Source organism: Apodemus sylvaticus, chromosome 12, assembly GCF_947179515.1.
Source record: "Apodemus sylvaticus chromosome 12, mApoSyl1.1, whole genome shotgun sequence".
Taxonomy (NCBI): domain Eukaryota; kingdom Metazoa; phylum Chordata; class Mammalia; order Rodentia; family Muridae; genus Apodemus; species Apodemus sylvaticus.
The window spans coordinates 70,157,873-70,167,942 of record NC_067483.1 but is presented as its reverse complement, the minus strand read 5'-3'; positions in this window follow the sequence as shown (position 1 = coordinate 70,167,942).

Here is a 10,070-nt window from a genome sequence, read left to right as displayed (position 1 = left end):
TAGTGCATATGTGCAACGCACACAAATAGGTCTGTGAATATATATGATTAACTGGCTTCAAGGATTTAAAACATAATAATACACTACTGACAAAAACTTGTCATCCTGAGTGTGGTGTCAGTTACACAGGTATACACACATGGCAAGATCTAACAAGTTGTACATTTTAAACTTAGATGGTATACTGTTAAACACATCTCAGTAAATCCACAAAATATAATAAAATTACAAGGAAAGGTTTTTTCGAATATAGGTGTCTTAGTTAGGGTTTCTGTTCCTGCACATACATCATGACCAAGAAACAAGTTGGGGAGGAAAGGGTTTATTCAGCTTACACTTTCCACACTGCTGTTCATCACCAAAGGAGGTCAGGACTGGAACTCAAGAAAGTCAGGAAGCAGGAGCTGATGTAGGGGCCATGGAGGGATGTTTCTTACTGGCTTCCTTCCCCTGGCTTGCTCAGCTTGCTTTCTTATAGAACCCAAGAGCACCAGCCCAAGAATGGCGCCGCCCACATGGGGCCCGGCCCACTTGATCACTAATTGAGAAAATGCCCCACAGTTGAATCTCATGGAGGCACTTCCCCAACTGAAGCTTCTTTCTCTGTGACAACTCCAGCCTGCATCAAGTTGACACACAAAACCAGCCAGTACAAGCCCAGCCCCCAGCCACCTAGTTGCTTTAAGTGACAGGCCATGGTGACTTGGACTACAGTCACTGCAAATGGAAAGGCAAAGCAAAGACCTGACTATTAACTGTGTGTGGAGGATACTCCACGGGAGGGGAGAATGGAGTCTGGGGGCTTTCCCAGATTTCTGGTATGAACAAAGTGTGTAGATGGTGCCACTGCAGGTTGAGTTGCTAGGAAACAGAACTATGCACATGGAGCTTTGGAGAGCACAGCCTAAGGAGAAAAAAAGAAGCAGACTTAGGCTGAGAGGCTGAGCGAACAGCCAGCAGCAGCCCATGTGGAACTCTGGATATCTGATGAGGTGAAATGGCCAGACCTCTACACTGCCACACCAACCAACAGTGTGTTCCTCTGGGAAATAAACCCAGGAAAGTCAGCTCTCTTTAAATGATGCCATCCTTTCAACAGGATTCATAGCCCAGTGCCGTTCTCAGCCTGCACTCCCAATAGCTAACAACATTCTCAACAGAAGACCTCTCTGCAGCACATCCTACTGTTCCCGTGGCTGGCAGCTCTCTCATGCACGCACAGAACACTCCTTTCTCGGGTCAATAACAATTGTGTCTGCTATAAACTCACAAGCAACAGCCAAGTAGTATACGGGTTTGTAAGGAACAATTGAACTATGACAGTGTGTTAGTTACTTCTCTCTTGCTGTGACAAAAATAGCAGAAACAACTAAAGGGAGGGCTGGATTGGTTTTGGTTCACAGTATTGGGGCTTTTGGTCCACTGTAGGCACAAACTTTTCACAGCTGATTTTAAAAAGGGGTTCAACCTCTTCTCTAGCTCACCACTCAGCAGAGGTAGTAAAAGAAAAAAGTTATTAGGACACAGGGGAAGTAGACCTGTTTAGAAATAGTTCTTTGGGGGGACAAGTCCAATCTTCATTGTCAGGATATCAGCAGCTCAGTCCCATAGCAAACATCAAATACAAAGCAGCAGCTGCAGTCAAGTCCTGCTGGCAAGCAGACACCATGCAAGAACCAGCAGCTGCAGTTCAGTCTTGAGGGAGTCACAAGGCTCTCCAACCAGGCCAAAGCTCAGGAGGCAGAAAGAAGCCACAGGAACCTCATGAGAAGTTCTCTGGCAAGTTTCTCTCTGGTGTCTCCACTTGTGGAGCTCAGCAATGGAGAAGTGAGGTAAGCCAATATATATGTTTCATTAGCAAAGACTAACGAGGCGGAGCAAAGCAAACCAGTGCTCAAGCTCCCACTGTCTGTGGGGCCATATTTATACTCCTTCATCCAGAGTCCCTCCACTTGTCAGCTATCCTTTCACCTGTTTTCATTTCATTTCATTTCATTAGGAAAATGTCAACTGACTTTCCAAAGAAACCAGAAGTTTCCACTTCAGTCCACCATGGCAGGGAAGTGTTGGTGAATATGCTCTGTGTGATAATGGAAATACCGAGATTGCTCAAATGGTGGCCTGAACAGGAGCCAGAGGGTATATGGGCAAGGATCCAGGAACAACCTGCCATCAGTAACCTACTCAAAGTTTCCATCCTGCCATCCAAACACAGCGTGCCCTGCTGGAGATCAAGAGTTCAATTTTAGGAAGGGGACATTTCAATCTACAAAGGAATTTCATTGTATTTTATCTTATTAAAATAGTTTTTTTTTCATACAATATATTCTGATTATCCCATCCTGGCCAGTTTTATGTCAAATTGACACAAGTTAGAGGGAGACCTCAATTTAGAAAATGCCTCCATATGATCCAACTCTAAGGCATTTTCTTAGTGGGGGAGGGCCCAGCCCATTGTGGGTGGAGCCACTCCTGAGCTGGTAGTTCTATAAGGAAGCAGGCTGAGCAAGCCATGGGGAGCAAGCCAGTGAGCAGCACCCCTCCATGACCACTGTATCAGCTTCCGCCTCCAGGTTCCTGGCCTGTTTGAGTTTTCTCCTGACTTGCTGCAGCGATGAACGTGTGTGTGAAAGTGTGAGCCAAACAAACCCAGTCTTCTCCCAGTTGCTTTGGTCATGGAGGTTCATCAAAGCAGTAGTAAGCCTAACTCCTTTCAATAGTAATAGTAATACTTTCAAAGCAATAGTAAGACTCCTCCCCCAACTCCTCCCAGATCCTCCTTCCTGTCCCATCCACCCAAACCCAAACCCATATCCTTTCTTTTTTTTTTCTTTTTCTTTTTTTTTTTTTTTTTTTTTTTTTTTTTGGTTTTTTGGATTTTTCGAGACAGGGTTTCTCTGTATAGCCCTGGCTGTCCTGGAACTTACTCTGTAGACCTGGCTGGCCTCAACTCAGAAATCTGCCTCCCAGAGTTAAGCAAAAGACTTGTAAAAGTGCCCAAAAACCTCCACTGTTTAAAGGATGGAGTTCGTTTTGTGTTGGCCATCTACCATCTAGCAGGTATGGGGCCTGCTCATGAGTGTGTCAAGTATATGCAGTGAGACGCCATTGGAGATAACTAATTTTTCCTTTTTGAGCAGTTATCAATTAGTGTTAGATTATGGGTTAGGGGTTGGGTATGGGTATGGGTTGGGTAGGTATCATGGTTAAATGTAAACTAGATGTGTAGCATGATTTAATTAGTTGCTACATTGAGATTTCCAAATTAAAAGCTTCATATGGGGACCAGCGTGACGACTCAGTAGGTAAAGGCATGCGCCATGTAAACCTGGCAACTTACATGTGGTTCCCAGGACCACAGTGGAGAGGACGAACCAACCCCTGACTTTCCCATCTGTGCAATGGCACATGGTGCTCCAAGAGTGCCTGTATGCACGCAGTCAACATGCACAATAAGCAAATTGCTTTTTGTAAGGTTCATATTAGCAGTACTGACTCCTGGAGCAACCAGTTACCATTGAGTGTAATTTACCCAGGGTATTCGATACTTGCAAAGCTCTTTAACGTTCTTTGTCCCTCGTCCTATTTTGTCTTCTTTCTTCCAAGACTGTGTGCCATATGAAGTTAACGGTGGCCCTGTGCTGAGCACTGAACTAATTCCCATTTGAAGCAATTATCTCAACGAGACTCTAATCAACTCGAAGAAGTACTTCTGAAATAACCATTTAATTAACCCCAGCAGAAATAAGAATGGAGAACACAAAGAAACTGATAAAGAAGGACCAAGCTAGGCCTGGGCTCCAGACTGTGGCACAGGAAATTCCCTCTTCCACAAGACGTTGCTCAAAATGCCTGGTTACCATGGAGCAAAAAATAAGATGTGAAACTGGGTAGCTTCACTTGTGTACTGCATGTACAATAGGCTGGACAGGAAATAAATAAAGAGTCCTTATGCTTTGAAAAATGCTAGATGCAACAGCCAGGCTTGTAATTTCAGAAATAATTGAGTATCGTAAGTACATTTGTCAGCATTATCGCAAATCTCTATTTTCCGGCCTAAAAATATTTTAAAAAGCATTTTTCCTGTATCTCCAATTACTACCACTTACATTCCTTTTTAGCTGTTTTCTGCATTTGCTGCACCTGACTCACTCCTTAGTGATCTTCCCCCTCTGATCCCTGCCTTATGCTGTGACTCATTTCCTGGCTCAGGTGAACTCATTCAAGAAAGCTTAGGAGAAAACTGTGACCCAAGTCATCTCCATCTTCCTCTCTTCCCTCTCCTCCAGCCCTGAGTAAGCATCCCAGATAATGGTCTCTGCTCTCTAACTGCACTGCACCCTCTCAACTTGACTCCCCACTCTAAGAACTGAGCTTCTTTCAGCTTAGATGTTACCAAGACTTTGAGTGGATAGTAAATGACAATTACTCCAAAATTTATTAGCACATGATATCACAAAATTTAGCCAAAATCTATCTTTTATTCAATTATAAAAAAGTTCTTTTTAGCTAATTAATAATATATTGATGAATAAAATTATCTTACTTTACATATAATGTGAATATTTACATGTTAAATATATATATTAATATTTCACATAAGATGAATGAGTTGCCAAAAGGCAGTTTCTTTTTGTACTGTTTCTTATTGCGTGTGTGAGCATGTGTGTGTTTGAGAGCATGTGTGTGTGAGAGAGCATGTATGTGTGTGAGCATGTATGTGTGTGAGCATGTGTGTGTGTGAGCATGTTTGTGTGTGAGCATGTGTGTGTGAGAGCATGTATGTGTATGAGCATGTATGTGTGTGAGAGAGAGCATGTATGTGTGTGAGCATGTGTGTGTGAGCATGTATGTGTGAGAGCATGTATGTGTGTGAGCATGTGTGTGTGAGAGCATGTATGTGTGTAAGCATGTATGTGTGTGAGAGCATGTATGTGTGTGAGCATGTATGTGTGTGAGAGAACATGTATGTATGTGAGCATGTGTGTGTGAGCATGAGTATGTGTATGTGAGAGAGCATGTATGTGTGTGAGCATGTGTATGTGTGTGTGAGAGAGAGCATGTATGTGTTGAGCATGTGTGTGTGTGTGTGTGTGTGTGTGTTTGTGTAAGTGTATCCATGCACAAATGTGCCACATGTGCTTTGGGTACTCTTGGTTCACAAGACCCCTAAAAGCTCACACTAAGGTATATGAGCCATCTGATGGGCTCGTCACTTAACACTTGGCGTCACTGGAGGTGAAGCAGAAACCCATGAGCCATCTCTCCAGACCCAAAGGTGGTTCCTTGAAGCAATGATAACATTGCTTTTATCTTTGTTTACAGACTTACAGCATCTGTAGTCATTAATAAAAATAAGATTACATTTTCACATAGTGCTTGGTTATCATGACCTTCATTACATCCAATCCATCATGTCTCACAGTCTTACTAACATTTCACAGACATTCTGGTATTGTTTGTTTGTTGAAGCTGAATCTTTCTATAAAACCCAAGCTGGCCCTCAGCTTTCAGTCCTCCTTCCTGTCTCATCTTCTAAATTTCCATGTGCTGGACCTCCAGCCCCTTGTGTTATTTATTTGTTTGTTTGCTTGTTTGTTTGAGTTAATGTTTCACTATATGACCTTAGCTGGGACTTCCTATGCTAAGGCTGGCTTTGAACTCACAGAGATCCACCTGGTCCTGCCTCTAGAGTATGTGGGTAAAGGAGTGTACTACAACTCTCAGCCTCACTGTTTTATTTGTAACCTAATGTCTCATACATTTTTGGTGCATCCAGGTTTCTGGAATCAAACAAAGATAAAGCAAACATTTTAATTAAGTAAGTAAAATTTATTTATTTATTTATTTATTTATTTATTTATTTATTTTGGTTTCTTTTTTTTTCTTCGAGACAGGGTTTCTCTGTATAACCCTGGCTGTCCTGGAACTCACTCTGTAGACCAGGCTTGCCTTGAACTCAGAAATCTGCCTGCTTCTGCCTCCCAAGTGCTGGGATTAAAGGCGTGTGCCACCACTGCCCGGCTAAATTTATTTATTTTTGTTTTTTGAAACAGGGTCTCTCTATGGAATCCTGCTGTCCTGGAACTCAATCTGTAGGACAAGCTGGCCTCAAACTCAAAGAGAGTCCTTACCTGCCTCTGCCTCTCAAGTGCCATTAAATGTTTGTGCCACCACACCCAGATAAGTAAATATTTTATTTGAAAAAAATCACTAGCAAATACCACTGATTCCATACCACCAAACTGCAAATCTAGTGATAGCCTAAAATTATTGTTTAGAAAGCCACAAGTTTTCTTTTTAATTTTTCATGAAAAGCTTTTTGTTGTGTTAAATTTATCTACAGTGTTGAGGTGTTCGGAGCTATACAAGCAACTTAAGACAAAGTAGAGTTGTTTATTTTTATGTGTTTATATGTATACATATGTTGTATGTGTTGTATGTGCAGAAGCGTGCGGTGTGGATGTGAAGGTGTGATATTGACATCAGAGTCCTCAATTGCTCTCCAATTGAACCAGAGCACACAGATACGGCTAACCTAGCCAGTCAGCTTGACTTTGGATCCCTGTGGATATCTTCTGAGTATTGGAAATTACAGGTGGCTTCCATGCCTACTTGGCAGTTATATGGTATCTTATTTAGGGTTTTCACTGGTGTGAAAAGATACAATGACCAAGGCAAGTCTTATAAAGGCAAACATTTACTTTGGACTGGCTTACAGTTTCAGAGGTTTAACCATTATCATCATAGCAGGAAGCATGGTGCTGAAGGAGCTCAGAGTTCTGCATCTTGATTTGAAGGCAATTAGGAGACTCTTCCACAGGCAGCCATGAGGGGGACTCTCTCCTGTACTAGGCAGAGCTTGAACATAGAACCTCAAAGTCTGCCTACACAGTGGCCCATCTCCTTCAACAGGCCATGCCTTCTAATAGTGCCACTTCCCGTGGGCCAAGCATCTTCAAACCTTCAAACATCTTCAAGCACATATGTATGGGCTGTGGGGATCCAAATGCCAGTCCTAACCCTTGCACACCAAGTGCTTTACCCACTAAGTCATTAGGTCAGTGCCAAACGTGTTTAAAAAGTAACAGTTGCTACAACAATTTTATTACATTATATTTCTTTACTATATAGAGGTTCCTGCCATTTGTCCCTGTGGAAAGGAGATGATAACTTGTGGGAACTTTTGCTCTGCCATGAGTCCTGGGGACTGAACTCAGACCATCAAGCTTGGTGACAAGCATCTTCACTGAGTGAGTCATCATCTCACAAGCATCAAAGGTAGTATTTGGCTTTGGACATGAAACTAACACGTGGAGATTTTAATTGGATTTGCCCTCCTCCCACCACCAAAAGAAATGGGAAATAAGGAAAAGAAGGCTGCCTTCTGAGAGTTAAACTTTAAGATTGCATACAATGAGCACCAGCAGAAATATGTACCCTTACCTTTAAAGCACAAACTGACCTGACTCCACTGTGATTTGATTTTTATTGAAAGAACATTGCTAAGAGGTAGCTATGGAAACAGAGGAAGGAACACACAGGGGCACTTCAGGGCAGGTGGCCATCCGTGCGCTGTCAAGGAGAAAAGAAACCTAAATCAAAAACACAGCGGGATGTCCCTGCTGTATTGGCAATCAACGTAGGAAACCGCAACCACTAGAAACTCAATATATATTTCAACTTTTGAAACAAAATCACCCTCTTGCGGAACCAGATAAATTAAGGAATGTCCTCACATATAACTACTTGTTCTGAACCTATGCTCGCCAAGCATCTTCTGACACATTTGGTTTCTTATAGAAAATGCCGTAGCTAGCCAGGAGCAGTGCCCATGCCTTGAATTCCAGCATTTGGGAGGAAGAAATAGGCAGATCTCTGGTTTATCCTGGGTAATGGTCCATGCCTTGAATCCCAGCATTTGGGAGGAAGAAACAGGCAAATCTCTGGCTAGTCCTGGGTAGTGGCCCATACCTTTAATCCCAGAATTGGAGGAGGGGGAATGAAATGGGTGGAGTGAGTTCCAGGACAGCCAGAGCTACACAGTGAGACCATGTCTCAAGAGAGAACAGGAGGGTGGTGGGGGTGGGGGGTGGAAATCATTTCTTTTCATCAGCTCTGCAGCTTTGAGCACGGATGTATACAAGTCATACCTTGTGAAGGCTATTCTGGGTTATCAACCTGACTACTCTCTGGAATTAACTAAAGCCCACAAATGGGGGGGGGGCTTGCCTGGTGTGCTAAGGAATGGGTGTGCTATGGTGTCAAGGAAAATCTGTGATTATTTTTGACTCCCTCTATTGTGAGTAGACCCTTCTCATTATATATGAGTTCAAGAACATGAGCTAGGGCATATCAGCTGTCTGTCCAGATGTTAGCAATTTTGCCCTTTGCCAGTTTTAGGGCCTGTGTCAAGGCAACTAATTCAGCTTTTAGATCCAGGTTCAGGAGCAGAGTAGCTGGGTTTGAGGCAGAAGTGGAGTGGTATTTAATACATGGTGGGTTTAGGAGAAAGGACTGATAACACACCAGCAGGGAATTAGATATTCAGCAGTCTGGGAGAAGGTTGAATAATACTCTGCCAATGAAATGAGGAATGGTTATAATCAGTTCTTGTCCCATGGTGATTTTATCTACCTCCTTGACCAGCAAAGCAGTGGCTACCACAATACCTAGGTAACCTGGCCAGCCTTGTCCAATGATCTCCAATTTCCTAGAGAGGCCTTCCAGCCACTGGAGTTTTCAGTGGGTATCTGTTGCTGCCTGGTTGATGAATGCCAGGTTTACAGCAGATTGATTTTTGACTCACTTCTGGGTTCAGAGGCATAATCAGAATTTTTTAAGGTGGGAAGACTCACCTCTAATCTGGGCTATGCCTTCAGCTGGAAGCCAATATAAAGATATTGAAGAAGATAGCTTTTGCTATTTGTCTTCTTGGTCTTGCTTCACTAGCAAGAGTCTATTCCTTCACTGGTATTAAAGTCTTCTTCTTTTTGGGGGGGATTCTGGTATATACTGAAGACCAACTGAGAAATCTAGCCTTGTAGACTGAAAGCCCTATTGAGTTCTTGGACTTCTATTCATTGGCAGCCATTGTTGGATTAGCTGGGCCACAGTCCATAAGTCATTCTAACAAAATCTATTCCTATATATATATACACATAGAGATTCATTCTATAAATTCTATTACTCTAGAGAATCCTAATGCACAACTCTTAAAAACTCATGAATTAATATTCTGTTTGTACATGTCAGTCTCATAGCCAGGCAGATATCAGCATATTTGATTGTTAGAAGTGTCCTACATGGCTCAAGAAAAGTACTTTAATTCTAGGATACAGAAGACTGGTTCCAATGGATTGTGGGAAAATGACTGAGGTGTTTTTTTGGTGAAAAGACAGGCCTCTCTCTGTCCTGTTATAACAATCAGCAAAATATATCCCATTTTAAATGCTCTCTGAAGGGACTAAGTGTTATAGTTCAGTTGGATTAGCATTTGCCTAACATGTGAAAGGCTCTAGATTTGAGCCCCAGTAATGCAAAGCAAACAAAATCCAAAACAAATTATCACAAATGTCAATTGAGGATGAAGTTGCCTGTGGTTACTGTGCAGTTATTTTATGGTTATAACGTTGTGGTGTCATCCCATGAATACATACCAGTTACCAGCAGTTTACTCGGACCAGGATAGGTGACAAGAATCTTTGGATTTAGTATACACTATAGATACATCATAAAGTGGACAAAATATCACATATTCGTGAATTACTTTCCTTCCTTTGGGGAAAGGAAGATCACACCTAGAGACTTGCACACATGTGGCAAGGTACTATGGCACTGAGAGATACATGCTCAGCCCCCATGTACAGCCCCATGTATAGTATATCTACTGTACACTTACCTAGTAAACATCTACGTAAGTGAATCTTAACTGTTAGTTTTCTGTTAGGTAGTTGGTCCAAGAGGTAAACATTGCCAGAGAAGTAAGAAATAAACGGTGCCTTATTTTACACCAAAATTACAAACGCCAGTCCCTTTGTCCCTAACACTTGGATTACTTTTTTCCCTCC